Source organism: Protopterus annectens, chromosome 15.part0, assembly GCF_019279795.1.
Source record: "Protopterus annectens isolate FY-2018-M chromosome 15.part0, PAN1.0, whole genome shotgun sequence".
Classification (NCBI taxonomy): domain Eukaryota; kingdom Metazoa; phylum Chordata; order Ceratodontiformes; family Protopteridae; genus Protopterus; species Protopterus annectens.
Window position 1 is genome coordinate 88,716,555 of NC_056749.1, and position 19,944 is coordinate 88,736,498.

The 19,944-nt window shown below is 41.0% G+C and overlaps 1 protein-coding gene across 1 annotated transcript in view; it reads right to left on the minus strand.

The window, feature by feature from the left end:
- OCRL (OCRL inositol polyphosphate-5-phosphatase) overlaps window positions 1–19,944 on the minus strand; it is a 2,544,778-nt gene that overhangs the window by 31,407 nt on the left and 2,493,427 nt on the right. The window lies entirely within an intron of this gene.

Consider the following 19,944-nt stretch of genomic DNA (forward strand, 5'->3'; position numbering starts at 1 on the left):
CTGATGCCAGGCATTTCGTGAACACTCTGGGCGCAGTAGATAAGCCAAAGGGCAATGCTGAGAATTGATAATGCTCTGATCCTGCAAGAAATCTGAGGTACCTTCTGCAATTTGGTCGTATAGGGACGTGCAGGTATGCCTCCTTGAGATCTAGAGTTACCAGCCAAGACTCCTTGCCCAACATGGGAAGAAGCTGCTGTAGGGTAAGCATTTTGAATTTTGGGACAATGAGGTATGTGTTTAAAGCGGACAGGTCGAGAATAGGTCTCCATTGGTTTTCTTTTCTTGGTACCAGGAAGAGCCTGGAGTAAAATCCTTGTCCTTGTTCCAAAGATGGTACCTTTTCTACGGCTCTCATCCTTAGTAAGTGAGTTATTTGTTTTAGAGCCTCTGCCTTTTGATTTGGAGGTAGGTTTGGCATTCCTCTCTTCCTTGGGAGAGTATGGAAGTGAAACCTGTAACCTTGGTCTATTGTCTGTAAAATCCACTTGTCTCCTGTGATGTAATGCCAGTTTACTGAAAATAAGGCTAGCTTCCCGCCTAAGGGTGCTTCTAGTTGTTCCCTGGTAGGCGGTGCCAGAGCCAAGTCACTGTGATTGTCCTGTGGTAGTGGTGGTGGCTGGATCTGTGGCTGTACCTCGCTGGTTGTTAGCCTGCCACTGGCGTCCCCTGTAGGCACCTCTGGGTTGACCCCTGCCTCTTGAGCACCTATTCCTGCCTCTCTGAGCTCTGGAGGTGTCTGGAAAGGACCAATTCTTGGAGGGCCAATTCCTGCTAAACCTTGGAGGTTGGACCTGTAAGAAATCTTTGACTGTCTGGACAGATTTTGCCTTCTCTTCCATCTTCTTCAGCACCTGCTGTGCAGGAGAGCCAAACAAAATGAGCTTGTCCATGGGAGCATCTAGGAGCTTTGATTTAACATGGTCTGGTAAGGACTGCTCTTTTAACCATGCATGTCTTCTGATCACTGTGCCAGTCATGGCTGATCTAAAGGAAGCCTCCAGTGCATCATAGCCGCATTTTAAGGAATGGTTACTGACCTGCTGAATGTTATGTACCATTTCCTGAACAGATTTTTTGTCTAATGGTTCATCCGAGGACAGCTTTTTAGTTAACTGGTCTAACATAAATTCTTGATACTGGATCATGTGGAATTGACAGTTCAAGGCCCTAGCTGAAAGAGTAGCAGAAGTGTAAACTTTTTTACCCCATCTCTCTAAGGCCCTAGATTCCCTTTCAGAGGGGAGGGTTTTTTTTGGCAGAGGTAGCTGCTACAGCCTTAGGTCCCTGGGAGATAGTTTCGGGATCTGCAACAGGAGCCTTATACAAATGATAGTGTGTGTCCGGAACCCTGTAGTACCTATCGGGCTTAGCAGGGGCCGGAGGAAGAGAGTCAGGAGCAGTACAAGCATCACTAAATGCATCATCCACAACAGTAAGAACTGGAGGAATGGCTAAAGGCCTATGCTGTGGTAAATGCAGAAAGGTTCTAAGCCTTTTTCTAGAGTCTGAAAAATCCTGGCCCTGCCATTGAAATTGTTCCCTCATAGCATGCAAGGTTTCCCCAAAGGAAAATTCCTCAGGCGGAGAGGCAGAAGGAATGGACTCTTCAGCATCAGAGTCTTCATAAGGGGAAAAAGGGCCCTCTGGAGGGTTTGAATTATCTGAATCATCAGAGGAGTCATCTGTAGAAACTGGCTCAGGGGGCTCTACTCTACGCCTCTTCTCTGGAGGTGGGCGAGAGGCCCTGTCTGGGTGTGGTTGGGATCCCCGGATCAAAGAAATAAGATCCTCTGCTAGACTAAGCATTTGTGAACTAGAGCTAGGCCTGTGAGAGGGGGTCTTAGCAGGCACAGTTTTGGTAGATTTAGCTGCTTTAGCCCTGGCAAAGGCCTTAATCGACATGGTCGCAGGTGGCCTAGCAGCTCCACATGCAGGGGTAGAAATATCCAAGGGGATAGTATCAGATAAATCCTGGGAACCTGCAAGAACAGGTGGGATTGCAGTAGCCGATTCAACCAAGTTGGATGAGGTCTCGGTAGGAGGTAAGCTTTCGGCTGAAGAAAGAACCGTGGGCTCGGTTTCAGCCGAAACCGAGACACTCGCGGTTGGCTTAACCGCGGTTTCGGCCGAAACCACGGACCGCGAGTGTCGGTCCTTTTCTTTGCGCTTTTTAGATATTTGCGTAGTCGGAGGATCCGATGGCATAATGTAAGCAAAAGCGGAGCCGAAAAACCCCTCAGCAAATTCCGACCGACGTCTAAGCGTCCGTCGGTTAAAAGAAGCACAGGCTAGACAAGCTGCTACGTCGTGGTCTGGGCCTAAACAAGGTAAGCAGTAAGAGTGGAAATCTTTATGAGGTATTTGTTTCCCACAAGTTAAACAGTTATTCACTTTTTCTGACATCGGCTGAGGCAAGAAAGAGTCCCCAACGGGGTACTTAGCTTTTTAGAAGTCTTCGGTAGTAGTAGAAGTATTCGGTAGTAGTAATCTCTGGTTCTGACCGACCGGCACTTGCGAACAGCTTCTGCTTCGGGCGCCACGCGGCAAGAAAGACTAAGGAAGATGGCGTCGGCTGATGCCTTTATACCCAAATAACTGCAGCTATGACGTCGGGTGGAGTGCAGCATCAGCCGAGGCCGGGCCCAGACTTTGGAGTCAGGCCGACCGAAGGGCTGCCTGACGACAGGACAACCCATTTGTAAGGACTGCAGATGCATCCTTGAAGGACATCTGGTAGTGACTGGCTCCTATACAGAAACGGAGGTATCTTCTTGAGCATTTGTCAATTTTTATGTGGTGATACGCATCTTGAAGATCTACAGAGCACATCCAATCATCTTCTCCCAGAAGAGGAAGGATAGACTGAACTGTGACTATCCGGAATTTCTCTGTTTTTACAAATTTGTTTAGTGTACTGAGATCCAGAATTGGTCTCCAGTCCCCTGTCTTTTTTAGCACTAAAAAGAACCTTGAGTAAAATCGATCTTATCTGGTCTGGGGGAACCATCTGGATGACTCTTTTTTGTAGCAGCTTTTTGATTTCGTGTGCTGCTATTTCCCCTTGACTGGGTGGAACATCAGGTAACACTCTTACTGGGCAAAGATGGAAGGGGATGTGATAGCCTCTGGATATAATCCGTTGTACCCAAGAGTCGGTTATGTTTTACCAGGCAGTAGGGTACAAGGAGAAATGACCCCCGACCACTTCCAGAGGTGAACAGTCGGGCAACAGAAAGAATCTCTGGAACCCCAGTTTCGCAGACCTCCTCTGCACCAAAAGGGGCATCTTCCATTGGAGTTTACCCCTCTGCCTCTAGGGGAAAACTCGGCACGTGCATCCCAGAAATAACCCTGTGATTTCTTGTGCCAGATCTTTCCACTCCTCTGATTTCTGGAATAGAATCACTGAGGAGTGGAGTGTCTGACACCAACGGCAGACAAGGTCTTGCCATCTTGTTCGCATCGTGCCAGCGTATCCTTGACTTTAGGGCCAAACAAAGAAGCAGCCTCTACAGGGCCATTCATGAAGGAAGCCTTAAAGGAGTCTGCAGAGTCACAAAGGCGCATCGAAGCATGTCTGGCGACTATACCTGCAACTGCCGCTCTAGCCGTCCCTTCCTTTGCGTGAGAAATAAGATGCATGGGAAGAGTTGGAAATGGACTCTAGAGTGGCTATCTGAGAAGCTACATCATCACGGACTTCATCAGAAATAGCTCCTGCCAAGGTTTCAGAGAGGTGGTTGATAAAATCTCACTGAAGCCTGGTAAAATGTGCCAAATAATTCAAAGACCTTATGGCGAAGGTCGATGAAGCAAACACATGCTTCCCTAATCTGTCAATTGCCCGGGACTCCCTGTTGGGCGGATGGACAGTTTGGTTCTCTTCTGTCAAATCCTTCTTAGTAGCAGCTGCCACCATCATAGCATCTACTAGAAGACCACGTGATCAGTGGGGGTGCTCAGTGTGGGGGGGGGGGTGATAATATTTTATCTGGCCTCTTAGGTATCGTTTCCATGGTATCAGGAGCCTTCCAGGCACGCTCCACGATGAGCTCATCGGCAGGCGGGGTGACCCATGAGGTAGAGGGACAGGCACGAAAAGCCTGCAGGAATACAGATTCCTCAGAGGAAGGATTAGAGGGCTTCCAGTCACCCAAGGATGTCACCAAAGGAAACCTCGTCAGATGGTGACTGTGGGGGCCTTTCTCCGTCATCAAAATCTGTATCTTCACTCAATGACTCCTCAGTGGAGTCCTTGTGCTTCCTCTTACATGAAGCTTTGCGGGGTGTTTCCTCAGTAGGAAGTTCTGGGGAAGACTGCAAAGAGGGGGGGGGGTCGTCTGAGGAGGAGAGACCTGAGGCTCTTGTGTCCGGGAGTTGAAGCTTGTGGCAGTTGCGGCACAGATGGGGGAGAGGACTCAGACAAATGGGCTTTGCCAGCAGAGGCAAGCGCCCTCTCCATGACCTGGAAGGCTGGCCCACCCAAGGAGGGATGGGAGGCCAGAACCGAGCACGACAACCTCGGAACCGTGGTCACACCCCACCCCGACGAGCCCACTCCCAGGACCAGGAGTCTCAAGAGGACTGTGAACCCTAAGAGAGAGCATCCCTGGAAGGTGCCAAAAATCAGTGTCGAGCCAGGAATGCCCTCCTCAATGGCACAGCCACTGGCCTGACAAGTGCCCAGTGCACCAAAGGCCACAAGGACGACTCTGGTTCCAAAGTGAGATCCACTATTGGAGTCAGAGGGAGGGAAGCTGCTGTCAGAGTAATATGCTTTGTGACTTGAGTGGAAGTCGAAGGAGGAGTATACATTGAGGTTTGAGGCAAAATATGCTCACCTGAATGAGGGAACATGGACTTCGACATTTGAGAGAAACCTCTGGCCACAAGCAAATGATCAACAAGCCGCAACACATTCTGCTCAGAAAGACTCTAGGTTGAGCTCATGGAGAAGGCTGATGGCAATTCTGGCCTTTCTAAGAAAGGACTATACTGACTGCTTGCAACAGGATCCAATGAAGGGGAATATTTGGTCCTTGTTAATTCAATAGGTGTATGGCTCAAAGCAGCGGGAGTCTGCACCGAAGAAAACTGTGTGGAAAAGGTAAGCGCCAAAGATGTCAGCACCATAGTAGTTGAAGGTGTCTGCACCGTAAAGGCAAAGGTCTGCCCCAAAGGGCACGGTGCCGTAGTGGAAAATGTCTGCACCGGCAATAAAGACAGTGCATTGAAGGACCCCACCGAAGTACATGTCAGTGCCGAAAAAGTTTGCACCGTGGAGTACAGAAGAGTCATACTTGGAGCCGAAAGGGACTGAACCTGTATTGACGAGGTTAGGGGATGTGACAGAACTGTCAGAACCGTAGTTGTCTGCACTGGGAACTCTGGTGCTGATATTGATAAAGGAGACATGGCTGTAGTCAGGATAATTTGGGGTGGTGCCGAGCCTGGAGCCGACAGGGTCACAGGTGGCAGCGCCACAGAGTAGTTATCAATTTCACCTTCTTGTGAGTCAACTCCCTACAATCTCCAGAGGGAGAAGAAGGGAGTGACTTTGATGAAGAAGAGGAAGAGCGCATCTTGCGGGGTTAAACTGGAAAGGGTGAGCACTCCGACCCAGAAATAGCCTCAGAGGAAGGAGACTTGAGGAGACCTTTCAAAATTAACTTATTCTTCCTCTCGTTGAGAGTCCTGATAGAGAAGTTTTTACAAATGCCGCACGGAGGATCTACAGTCAAGTGGGAGACATTAAGCCAGTAGACACATAAGTAATGGCCATTGGAGAGTGGTAACTTATGGCCGCAATCCTTGCACTGCATGAAACCAACGGAACTTTTCTTATCCAACATAGCTGGTGTGGAGAAGAAGTACAGTAGCAAAAGGAAGAAGAATGGCTACCCAAGAAAAGGGTAAAAATAGAAAAAGAAAGGATTACCAACGATGGTAACAGAGAATTACCACAGGTAAGAAAAGAGGGAATAAAGGAAAAAGACTAAAGGGAGAGATTCTAAAGTGTGCGATTGGGTACGAAAATATTAGAATAAACTTTTGAGAAAAAAAATAAGAGTAATAATATATAAACTGTCAAACAATTAGACACTTAGCTAAGAGAGTGGCTTGACACGGCTGTTCAGCAATGCGGCAAACAAGATCTGAGGTAACAGGGAGAAGAGCATTCTGGGTAGGACCTTAGCTCGAGAGTTTTTGGCTGACGCGAGCTTGATACTGGCCGGCTTGGTTTGGAGGTCGTAACTGATAACCCATCAGTAAGGAATGAACAAAGATTAACAATATCAGATTTAATGTTTTATACATGGCATCAAACTGACAAAGTTGTTCAAGAGAAACAATAGAAGCCTGAACTGCAAATGCCACAGAATGTAACAATCATATTCTAAACAAATAGTATTAAACTGACAATAGACACTCAGTTTAACAGCATGGGCTTGTGTAGAACAACACTATTGTTTTAGCTTGTCATAAATGACAAACTATATTGAACATCAAGGGGAAGCATGATGATTTTCTCATATAAGTAAATGTGCATAACAAGTCATATAATTGCTTTAACTTGAATTGTGGTTTTGTAACCCATGTTGACCATACATAATACTTAAGCTGTTACCAAGCCTGAACTAGAAATGTCACAGAATGTAACAATCACATTCTGAACAAATAGTATTAAATTGACAATAATTACTCAGTTTAACATTTGCTGATTACACAAAATAGAATGTTGCCATTTAAATCTAAAAACTTTCAGTATATGCCATAAAATGGCAATTTATGAATATGGAAAGGGAATTTGTAATCATTAATCACAATAAGTGAATTTGTTGTTTTTAACCTATAATTTCACACATTTTATAATAAGAAATGACAGATATGAAAATCCTTATGTGTAGAAAATGGGGGGGAAAGGGATGCACTGATAATTAAAATGCACTAACTTTCATCAATGTTCACATAAAACAAACCTGATGTTTTAAGTAAGTTAGCAACAAAATGATTACTTAAATGCTGGCAAACAATGAAATATAACTTTTGATATATCCAGAAAAAATACATTGTATTATAAACACTAGGTATAAATATTACCATCTATTTATATTAAGTAATACGTTTTGAAAGACTTTATCAATAAGGGTGAATATATTAAATAACTGTGTGTTATAATCTTTTACTGAGGTTTTATATATGATACATCCTACTTTACTATGACTGAATTGCTTTTCATCTGTCTTTCATGTTAATATTAATTGCTGATACAATAAGAAGACATTTACATTACATTAGAATTCTGTCTAATCTACAATACTACTATATCTGTTCAAAATAATATAAAGATTGCTTATTCCTATTGCAAATATTCTCCTTATGATAATTCAATTTGTGGAGCTCAGATGTTCTGGATTGTCAAGGTATAAGTGATAATCTGATGGAGTTGGGTTTATCCATCAAATTAGGAATGATTTTCATTCCATGGCTAGTACAGATCTTAGTTTTACTAACATTTATTCATTTAAATTTATTTCGCAAAAACATTTTTGAGTATGCCTGGCCAAAACATTACTTTATTGGTAAACAATCAAAGTATAAAACTGATAATTTCCTTTAAAAGCTCAAACATATACTTTATAGTTATCAGAGGAAAATTTTTAATAGTCACAATAAAACAAAAAATACATAGTCTAAAAAACCTAAGATGGATTTAACTTTATTCTCTTTAAATACCAATGGCTTAAATAATCCTAGCAAGAGATCAAATCTACTGAAGTATTTAAAACTGAACAAAGCACAAATTGTCTTCCTTCAAGAAACTCATTTCAAAACAAATGACAATTACAAATGGAATCCTAAGGAATATATAATATTGGCGCAATCCACTTATAAGACAAAGACACAAGGGGTAACAATTTTATGGAAAACAAATGTGATTAACCCAGAAATCATTTATAAGTATGAAGATAAAGAAGGCCTTATGGCATTAGTAATAGTTAAATATAATAACAGAATATGGACCCTAGACAATTCCCAGGCATTGGAGCAGGAACTGTTAAAAAACACTTGGATTTCATTTCCAATAATTATAAAGGCAACATAATATTAGGACGAGATTTTAACTGTATAGTTGATATTTCTGAAACGGCAAATAAAAGACCACTGCATACATCTGCTGTATCAAAAGCTTTAAACCAGTGGGCAGAATCATTTCATCCTGTAGATACTTTCAAATTTGAAGAAGATAAATCTTTGTTGTTTTCCCATCAAGATCACAGATTTGGTACCAAAACTAGAACAGATAAAATATTTGCTGCCCGTGACTTACACTCTAAAATCATTAATTTCTCAATCACTCCCTGCCCCTTTTCAGACCACAATTCATTGATACTAAAACTTCAACATGGGTACAAACCATTGATCTTTAACTCCAGAATTCCAGCATATATAACTAAAATAAAAGATTTCAAACCCTGGCTATTATCTGAATTACAGTTCTTCTTAGATATTAATTATACAACATAGATAAAATAATGATATGGGACTCATTAAAAGCTTACATATATGGTAAAACCCTTAGTATAAAAAAAATGAGAGAATGAGATTCTGAATTATTAGATCTACAATCCAAACTTTTGTCAGTAAAAGCTGAAAAAAATCACAATCATTTGGAGATGAAAAAGAACATAGACATATTAAACAATAAATACAACAAAATTATAACACATAAAACTAGTTTAGCTTTAGAAAAACTAAAAATTAGTACCTTGGCCACTTCTCCCAAATATCTATATAATTCATCCACGGGAATCAAAATACAATCAAAAGCTAATAACATTAAAAGTATCTTCCATGAAAAGAAAGGGAAAAATATCTCGGATATAGGTGACATTCTTGATGCCTATAGAAATCACTATATGGAACATTTCCAAAATGAAAATATACATATTGATCAATTAAATCTAGATGAAAAATGTTCTAATATAAAAAAAAATAGAAAAATTAAAACTAGATCTGCAAGCACCCATAGCCTACAAAGAAATTACAGATACAATAAAAGAGGGTAAAATAATAAAGCTCCATGTATAGATGGCATAATTATGAAAATATATAAATGTTTTCCTTCAAAGATACTATCCCTCTTCCATAAAACTCTATTAGAAATTCAGTCACAAGCTTTAATACCACCCTCTTGGAGATGTTCCATAATCACACCAATCCTAAAGGAAAACAAATCCCCAAACCTCTGTACCTCATATAGACCTATATCATTATTAAATAATGACTATAAGATATTTATGACAATATTAACTAACACAATGAAAATACCACTATCCAAACAATAAATAATGATCAAACTGGATTTATATATCATAGACACACACATGACAATATTAAAATGATAATTTCTCTTATAGATTATGTTAATAAAGAAAATAAAGAAAAACTCATACTTGGCTTAGATATAGAGAAAGCCTTTGATTCCCTAAATTGGGACTATTTATTCAAAATCCTAATGCTATATGAATGTCCTACACATCCTTTGTTCATCTCCTAAAGAATATATATATATATATATATATATATATATATACACAAATAATTTAGCATATGTCAAGTTAGGTCCTTTTACCTCTGTATCTATACATATAACAAAAGGTCCTAAACAAGGATGTCCCATGTCACCAATTCTATTTGCTCTGGCTATTGAAATATTGGCAGATTCAATTCGTAACAATATAAACGTCAAAGGAATAGATGTTTATGAACAATACAATTCTAAAGCAATGTTATTTGCTGATGACATATTACTAACATTATCTAATACAAAAGCAACATTAGAAGAATGATATATATTAACTGACAAATTTCATGACTTCAGGACTCCATTTCAATAAATCACAATCAAAATGTTTATTTTTAAATAAAAAAAACTGCAGACTAAGGGGGATCACATCATAGGAAAACAAGAATCTACCGTAAAATATCTAGGAATTGAGTTATGCAAGGATAATAATGAATTAGTCTCAAAAAGCTACAATATCATCATCAATACAATTAAAATCTATGTGGAAAAATGGAACAAAATAATATTAACTTTTGAAGATAGACTACACTTAATAAAACTGTTCAAGATCCTATACATAGTCTTGGCAATACAACTGTTACCAGAAAGGACTATACTTAAAGAAATAAATTCATGCCTAATAAAATTTTTATGGTTTCCCAAAAGAAACAGAATAGCTTTAATACATCATAGCAGACCATGGAAACAGAGAGGATTAAACTTGCCTGATACAGAAACATATAAAAACATCAATATCTAAAACAATCTCAGATTGGAAAAGTCCAAATTACTCTGCAAATTGGAAAGAATTACCAAGTGTCTTTTTCACCTTGTCCCAACTATTTTGATCAGCTTGTCCTTGCCGATTATGTAGTGCTTGTTCACGGTGTCGAGTAGCCCAGCCAGCACCCAACCTTCCACAGCCAGGCACTCACACAGCATCCACTAGGCCAATGGCATGTCATTGATGGTGAAGGGAGGTGGCACACGGGGAGGTTCCACGGGACACCGGGACCACAGGGGAGGACATACGAGACTCCGCTGACCCCGCTGAGAGGCACCCATAGAGAACGGAGAACCGGAGAGACACTGCTGGCAGAGCAGCAGTACACCACCACAGCGCTAAAGAATTTTAAGTGTAATATCAATAAATGAATTTGATTTATAAAAAAAATGTCAAACAACAGATAAAAACAATTTGACATGGCACACATGTATTAGTATGCAATATATAACATAACTAAACCCACTAAAATTCATATGATAATTACATTGACTCATTTAGGAAAATTATTAATGCAAATATAGGTTTAAAAATCTGGTTTGATCTTTTAACACCATTTACAATCACAAAGAACTTTCCACATAAAATATATAGAGATTTGTTTGTTGGCTCCAATGCATCAAAGAGCTAAAAGTTTTAGATATGCAAGTAATAAAAAAGTACAGTTATGTACCTACCATAAATGTAGATGTCCGAGAGGAATGCATCTGCAGTCCTTACAAATGGGTTGTCCTGTCGTCAGACAGCCCTTCGGTCGGCCGGATTCCAAAGTCTGGGTCTGGCTTCGGCTGGTGTCGCACTTCACCCGACGTCATAGCTGCAGTTACTCAGGTATAAAGGCATCAGCCGACGCCATTTTCCTCAGTGTTTCTTGCCCCAGATGCCAGGTGCCCTTTTGGAAGGCTAAATTTGGATAAATGCCAATGACTCCAAATAGTAGAGAGCAAACACATAAAATAAGCATGTATGTACATATATACAAACAAATACACCATAATAGATCCCCCCAAGCTAGCTGAAGGCTGGCAAATACCCTAGGAGTACCTCAGAGGGGAAGGAGGGTGGGTAATCCTGACTGCAGATGCATTCCTCTCGGACATCTACATTTATGGTAGGTACAAAACTGTACTATGTCCTTCAAGGATGCATCTGCAGTCCTTACAAATGGGTAGAATACCATAGCTAAACAAGGGGAGGAGGAAGAGTAGTGATTATGGTGTAGCTAGGATCCCTTGCAAAACAGCAGTGGCAAAACCTGCTCGGGATCTAGAGTATAAAGGCAAATTGTAATGCTTGGCAAATGTATGCACGGAGGTCCAAGTAGCAGCCTCTATAATGTCCTTGGTAGCCACTCCTCGTAAGAAAGCTGTGGTAGTGGCTGTAGCCCTTGTGGAGTGAGGCCTGATGTTTTCTGGAGTTTTCTTTCCATGGTAGGAGTAACAAAATCTAATGCAATTTCCTATCCATTTGGAGATTGTCTGTTTAGAAATTGGTTTTCCTTCCTTTCCTGTGGCATATGCTACCAGAAGCTGGTCAGTTTTTCTATTCGACTTAGTCCTGTCCAGGTAGTAGCGTAACTGTCTGTGCACATCCAAGGTATGCAAAAGTCTTTCTCCCCTGTTCTGTGGGTTTGGAAAGAATGTAGGTAGGTGAATAGCCTGGTTTAATGACACTCTGGATACTACCTTAGGCATAAATGTAGGATTTGTTCTCATAGACACTCTATCTTGATGGAAGATCAGGAAGGGTTGTACTGCCATTAGTGCCTGTAGTTCAGAGACCCTTCTTGCTGAGGTTATTGCCAGCAGGAAAGCAGTCTTCCAGGATAAGTATTGTAATTCTGCTGTTGCTGCTGGTTCGAAAGGAGGAAGTGTCAATTTCTCTAGCACAAAGTTCAAGTCCCATGCTGGCAATGGTGGTTTCCTGGGAGGTTTCACATTTTTAATTCCTCTCAGAAATTGTCTGAGCAGGGGATGAGAGAAGACAGGAGGATCCAAGCTATACTGTGCTGAAATAGCTGATGCATGTATCTTGATGGAAGAGTAAGACAGGCCTGTGTGGAAGAGCTCTGCCAAGTACTCCAGGATGTTGGCCATGTTTACCAGAGTCACATCTTCTCCCTTTGCAGTACTCCAAATGAAATACCTTTTCCATTTTGCAGCATAATTCTTTCTTGTTGAAGGTCTGCGTGACTCCAGGATTATGTCTTTAACCCTTTGGGATAAGTTTGGGTTAATTGCTGTTATGTAATGTTCCAGGCAGTTAGCTGCAGAGTTTTCAGGTTTGGGTGCAGGATGTTGTTATTGTTCTGTGTTAACAATAATGGGATCAGGGGTGGTGTCCATATTTGTTCCCGAGACATGCTCCTCAGCAATGGGTACCAATGTTGTCTTGGCCAGTCTGGAGCTATCAGAATGATCCTGGGACGGTCCTCTTTGATCTTCAGAAGCACCTTGTGCATCAAAGGAAGAGGTGGAAATGCGTATGCGGTCAGGTTTTTCCAACTGAAAGAGAGGGAGTCCACCTTCCAAGCAAGCGGGTGGTACATCCTCGTGCAGAATTTCTTTAGCTGGTGATTGACTGGAGATGCAAACAAGTCTATTTGTGGTAATCCCCATTCCCTTGTGATGGCTTTGAAGATGTCCGGATGAAGCATCCATTCGTGGGCATCTGTGGTTGTTCTGCTTAATATGTCTGCTAGAATGTTTTCTTTTCCCGGTACAAAGACTGCTTGTAACTGAATGTTGTAGCTCAGGGCCACATCCCATAGGTCCAGTGCCAGCCGGCATAGAGGATATGAATGGGTGCCCCCCTGTTTGTTGATGTACCACATAACTGTGGTGTTGTCTGTCCTTATCATCAACTGACCTTCTTGGAGAAATGGTCTGAATGACTGGATTGCCAATTTTACTGCCAGCATTTCCTTTAGATTTATGTGTAGGCAGCTGTTCTTGAGTCCATAAGCCTTGTATGCACTTGCCCTGCATGTGTGCTCCCCAACCGAGGTCTGAGGCATCTGTCGTGATGGTTTGGCTTGGTTGGCTGTTGCAGAAGGGTAATCCTGTGTTTGATTGACAGGCCTGAGCCCACCATAGGAACTCTTGTTTCAGGCATGGGATTATTGGAATTTTGGTTTCTAGGCTGTGCTTGTGTTGGGACCACAAATTCCTTAGGTACCACTGTAGCTTTCTCATATGCAGTCTGGCATGAGGGACCAGAATTGTGCAGGATGCCATGAAGCCTAGAGCTTGCAGTACTTTTCTTGCAGTTAGGTGGTTCTGCTTTGTTAATGCCAAGAAGTAGAGAGGTAGTTGTTCCTTCTTTTCTGCAGTTAGGAATGCCATTTGTTTTGTTGTGTCTAGCTCTGCACCCAGAAAGGTTATTCTTTGGGATGAAATCAGCCTTGACTTTTTTATATTGACTGTATATCCCAGGGCTTGCAGCAGGTAAATGACTCTTTGTAAGTCTTCTGCTAGTTTGCTTTTGTTGTCCGCTTGTATCAGGCAGTCGTCCAGGTAGGGATAAATTTGTATTCCCTGAAGTCTGCAATGAGCAATTACTGATGCCAGGCATTTCGTGAACACTCTGGGCGCAGTAGATAAGCCAAAGGGCAATGCTGAAAATTGATAATGCTCTGATCCTGCAAGAAATCTGAGGTATCTTCTGCAAATTGGTCTTATGGGGACGTGCAGGTATGCCTCCTTGAGATCTAGAGTTACCAGCCAAGACTCCTTGCCCAGCATGGGAAGAAGCTGCTGTAGGGTCAGCATTTTGAATTTTGGAACAATCAGGAATGTGTTTAAAGCGGACAGGTCTAGAATGGGTCTCCATTTGTTTTCTTTTCTTGGTACCAGGAAGAGTCTGGAGTAAAATCCCTTTCCTTGCTCCATATGTGGTACCCTTTCCACAGCTCTCATTCTTAATAGCTGAGATATTTGTTTTAGAGCTTCTGTCCTTTGAGTAGGTGGTAGGTTTGGCATTCCTCTCTTCCCTGGTATGGAAATGGAACCTGTAACCTTGGTCTATAGTCCGCAAAATCCATTTTTCCCTTGTGATGCAATGCCAGTTTTTTGAGAATAATGTTAGTTTTCCGCCTAAGGGTGCTTCTAGTTGTTCCCTGGTAGGCGGTGCCACTGTCAAGTCACTGTGATTGAGTTGCTGTAGTGGTGGTGGCTGCGTCTGTGCCTCGCTGGTTGTTACCTTGCCATTGGCGTCCCCTGTAGGCACCCCTGGATTGGTTTCTGCCTCTTGAACGCCTGTTCCTGCCTCTCTGGGCCTTAGAGGAGTCTGGAAAGGACCAATTTTTGGAGGGCCAGTTCCTGCTAAACCTTGGCGGTTGAACCTGTAAAAAATCTTTCACCGTTTGTACAGATTTCGCCTTCTCTTCCATCTTTTTTAGCACCTGTTGAGCAGGGGAACCAAATAAATTGACCTTGTCCATGGGTGCATCCAAAAGCTTTGATTTGACATGGTCTGGTAATGCCTGTTCTTTCAACCATGCATGTCTCCTGATAACTGTGCCAGTCATGGCTGATCTAAAGGAAGCCTCCAGTGCATCATAGCCACATTTTAAAGAATGGTTACTAACCTGCTGTATTGTTATGTACCATTTCCTGAACATATTTTTAGTTAACTGGTCAAGCATAAACTCTTGATATTGAATCATATGAAATTGGCAGTTCAAAGCCCTAGCTGACAAGGTAGCAGAAGAGTAAACTTTTTTACCCCATCTCTAAGGACCTGGATTCCCTTTCAGAAGGGAGGGGGTTTTTAGTAGAAGTAGCAGCTACAGCTTTAGGGCCCTGGGCGATGGTCTCTGGATCTGCAAAGGGAGCCTTGTATAAATGATGGTGAGTGTCCGGGACCCTGTAGAACCTATCGGGCTTAGCAGGAGCTGGAGGTAATGAATCAGGAGCAGTGCAAGCATCATTAAATGCATCATCTACAACAGAAAGAACTGGAGGTATAGCCAAAGGCCTATGTTGTGGCAAATGTAGAAAGGTTCTAAGCCTTTTTCTGGAGTCTGAAAAAACTTGGCCTTGCCACTGAAATTGTTCCCTCATAGCATGCAAGGTTTCCCCAAAGGAAAATTCCTCAGGTGGAGAGGCTGAAGGAATGGACTCTTCAGCATCAGAGTCTTCGTAAGGAGAATAAGAAGCCTCAGGAAGGTCTGTATGTTCTGATTCATCAGAGGAACCATCAGTGGATACTGGTTCAGGGGGCTCTGCTCTAGGTCTCTTTTCTGGAGGAGGGAGAGAGGACCTGTCTGGATGGGGCTGGGATCCACGAATTAGAGAAATTAAATCCTCAGCCAAAGATAGCATATGAGAACTAGTGCTGGGCCTGTGTGTGTGTGTGTGTGTGGGGGGGGGGGGGGTTGGCAGGCACAGATTTTGAAGCTTTGGCTGCTTTAGCCCTGGCAAAGGCCTTGATAGACATGGCTGCAGGAGGCCTAGCAGCTCCACGTGCAGGGGTAGAAATATCCAGGGGAATTGTGTCTGATAAATCCTGGGAAACCGCAACAGAAGGCTGATTTTCAGAAGCAGATTCTACCAGGTTAGAAGAGGCCTCGGTAGAAGGCATGGTTTCAGCTGGAGAAAGAACCGCTTGCTCGGTTTCGGCCGAAACCGAGACACTCGCGGTTTTCTTAATCGCGGTTTTGGCCGAAACCGCGGACCGCGAGTGTCGGTCCTTTTCTTTTCATTTTTTGGAAATTTGCGTTGTCGGAGGATCCGACGGCATAATGTAGGCAAAATTAGAGCCGAAAATTTGTTCAGCAAACTCCGACCGACGTCTGAGCGTCCGTCGGTTAAAAGAAGAGCAGGCTAGACAAGCTGCTACGTCGTGGTCTGGGCCTAAGCAATGTATACAGTAGGAGTGGAAATCTTTATGAGGTATTTGTTTCCCACAAGATAAACAGTTATTCACTTTCTCTGACATCGGCTGAGGCAAGAAAGAGTCCCCAACGGGGTACTTAGCTTTTTAGAAGTCTTCGAAGTAGTATTCGGTAGTAGTAATCTCTGGATCTGACCGACCGGCACTTGCGAACAGCTTCTGCTTCGGGCGCCACGCAGCAAGAAAGACTGAGGAAAATGGTGCGGCTGATGCCTTTATACCCGAGTAACTGCAGCTATGACGTCGGGTGAAGTGCGACACCAGCCGAAGCCAGACCCAGACTTTGGAATCCGGCCGACCGAAGGGCTGCCTGATGACAGGACAACCCATTTGTAAGGACTGCAGATGCATCCTTGAAGGACATCAATATACACAATTCCACAACAGCACTGGCTAACTTTACAGAGTATTCTGTCATATTCGCAAGATTTAAGTAGAATAATTAACAATTCTTCATTTAAAGAAATACTTACATTTACAAAACACATATATGAAATCATATATAATGACTTTGACATGGGAAACAGTATTTCAAAATTTTACAAAATATTGATAAATTATAAAACACCCAAAACCTCATACTGGGAATACATAACAAAAGGACATTCAATACAGTTAACTGAAGTTATTAAAACAAATACCTTATTATCGATAAAATATATATCCTTTACACAATACTGAAATGTTTTTAATTGGAAATACTTGCACAGAGCATTCTTAACCCCAGACAGAATCAGTAAAATTAGTAAAAGGAATATGTTGGAGATGTGAGGAAGTACACAATGCAGATTGGAACCACATTTTTTTTGCTTGTGTTAAAATTTAGCCGTTTGGAATGGTAGTATAATGATTTTTTGTGTACTTACAAAACCTTTTTTGCCTAGAGGGGGCAATTATATTGGTAAATTATTGGAGTTGGAAACCGGAATGATATTCAAATTTCAAACTTTAAGGCCTCATGGTTTAAATCAAGAAGTTGGGATCTGAAGGGTTAAATAAGTAACAAGGTAATTAATGGTGAATTATGTATGCTATTTATGTTCATGTGTGTTTATGTAATTTTATATGAATTATATATGGATAATCTGTGTTGATTTATTTTTATGTTTATAATAATATTTGTATAAAATTTTGTGATATTCAAGTGCATAAAATATAATTTTGGTTGTATAACTTAATTGTGACTTAAATTAATAAAATTGAATTATTGGATCCTAAGTGGCTGTTTGCACAATATATTAGTCAGCCGAAACTGTTACACTGTGATCCTTGAAGGCGAACTGCTGAGGTGCCAGATCACTGTTGCTGGAATAAAGAACAGAGGTGCTGGTGTATTTCTGTGTTTTTGGTTTGTATTATTGCTGATTGTGTGTTCTTGTTAACCCTTGGGGAAAAGTCTTATCATTGACGGACACTACACAATAATTGATTAGACACTGTGATAATGGATTTGACATACTTATAAAATAACTGTATACATTAAGATTTGTTATAGTGTCAGGCTAATGTAAATAGTGTACATACGTATTTAAGATGTTATGTATAAATACTATGGCATTCATTCAAATGTATTTAAAAAAATAAAAAAAAAAAATTGAGGAAAAGAAAACACAGCATGATAGAGCAATGGATCCCCAACTTAAGGCAAAACCAGCGAAGAGTGAAATATCTGATCAGTTGCCCGATGAAGATACTTTAGGGCCTTCCACAGGAAACCAATAAAAACTTTCAGCTGGAGTTAAACAGCAAGGAGAGGAACAGGAAATGGTGGCAACTCTGATGCAGCCAATGTTGTGGGGTGATAGGCTGGTGAGTTCCCATATGAAAGAGCAATGGACAACACAGGATGAAACTGAAGAGAATGTGGTATAGGAAAATGCTGTAGAATGCTCACAGGAAAAGTGAAACAAAGAATATGCTCTCAGTATAGAAGAAAATTATCTAAGAGAAGAGTTGGTTAATTTAATAGAGATGGACACATTAACATCAATGAAAGAAATAAACTAAAAAAAGTTAGAAGACTGATAAAACAAATGAACACAGTAGTTATGATTGTCCACAGAGATTCATGCATTATAACATAAGTAAATAGGATACATTACTGTGCAGCTAAATTAATAACAGATTAAGTCTTACCACAAAAACACATGGTAGTAAGACAAAGGAAGGGGAAAAATTGAATGCCATCATGGAAGTATCGAATCGAGAAAACTATACAGCAGCTAAGACAGTAAGTGTCACTGTTATAAGAGTATAGAAGAAGGAAGAGACCAAGAAAAATACTTAGAAAGACAGACATGATAAAAGCAACGCACAGTATCAGAATAGATCAGGAGTTATTGTGCACTGTCGCAAACAATAAACGAAAAATATCAGCACAGGCAGAAAAACATAGAAGATGCACACATAAATATAAAGGAGATATACAAAGCAAGCAATTTGATGACTCAAAAACGTGTTATAGAGAACTGGGAAACAAGGCAAAAGGAACTGAAATGCCACCAAAAAAAAAGAAGAAATCGATTTTTGGAGAAATATCTATGAAGACCCCACAAAACATAACAAAGATGCTACATGGATGGAAGAAGTAAAAGAAATAATAAGTTGTTCAAATGTACAGGATATGCAATGGGATGAAGCAATGGTCAGAGAGATTGAAACAAAGTTAAGAAAAGTTCTTAAAAGGAAAACCCTAGGCCCAGACACAGTACCTAACTTCTGTTTAAAAGTATTAACATCTTCATATGAAGATTTAGCCATGAGTAAGAACCACTTATATGCTAACACCAAAAAGACTCCAGCCTGGTTAACAACAGGAAAAAGCAATACTCCTACTTAAGAGAGAACCTGCAAGCCATCCTAAAATCTATACAGCAATAACTTGCCTTCCGACGACATTTAAAGTATACACTGGAATTGATCCCGACAAGAGTTTATAGCCATTTAGAAGAACACTCAATCATGGCAATAGAACATAAAGGTAATAAAGGAACGCCATGTGGAACAAAGGATCATTTTATGTTGAAGTCATAATGGAGAACTGCAAAAAGGGGAAGATTCTAAGTATGGCATGGACAGACTACAAAAAAAAAACATTTGATCCCACATTCATAGATAAAAGAGTGCTTAAAAATGTGTAAGATACACACTACATGGACTGATTACATTACAGCGACTAAAAAACAGGGACAAACCACTTTACAGTTAAGCCATGATAAAGGACAAATTATTATTCCAGGGATAAAAATTCAAAGGGGGATATTCCAAGGTGACCCTCTGTCACCACTGCTCTTTGGTCTTGCCCTTAACCTGTCTACTTAACAGATTAGGTCATGGCTATAATTTGGCTCCCAGAAGACAACAAAGTGTAAAGACTTCTCATCTTCTTTTTGTAGATGATTTAAAACTGTACAGTTCATTAGATGAGGAACGGAAAGCACAACTGCAAATGGTCAAAACTTTTCCAGATGATATTGGTCTTGATAAATGTGCAAAAGCAACCTTTAAAGCAGAAAAGCTGCAGCACCAAGAAAACAGTTTTGGGACAGGAATGTGATATAAAAAAACTTGAGCAAGAGAAAGTGTATAAATATTTGGGAATTGATGAAGGACCAACAATAAAATATGAACAAATGTGAATAAAACTCAGTAAGGAATATTTTAGGAGACTTAAATTAAAACTAAAAACAGC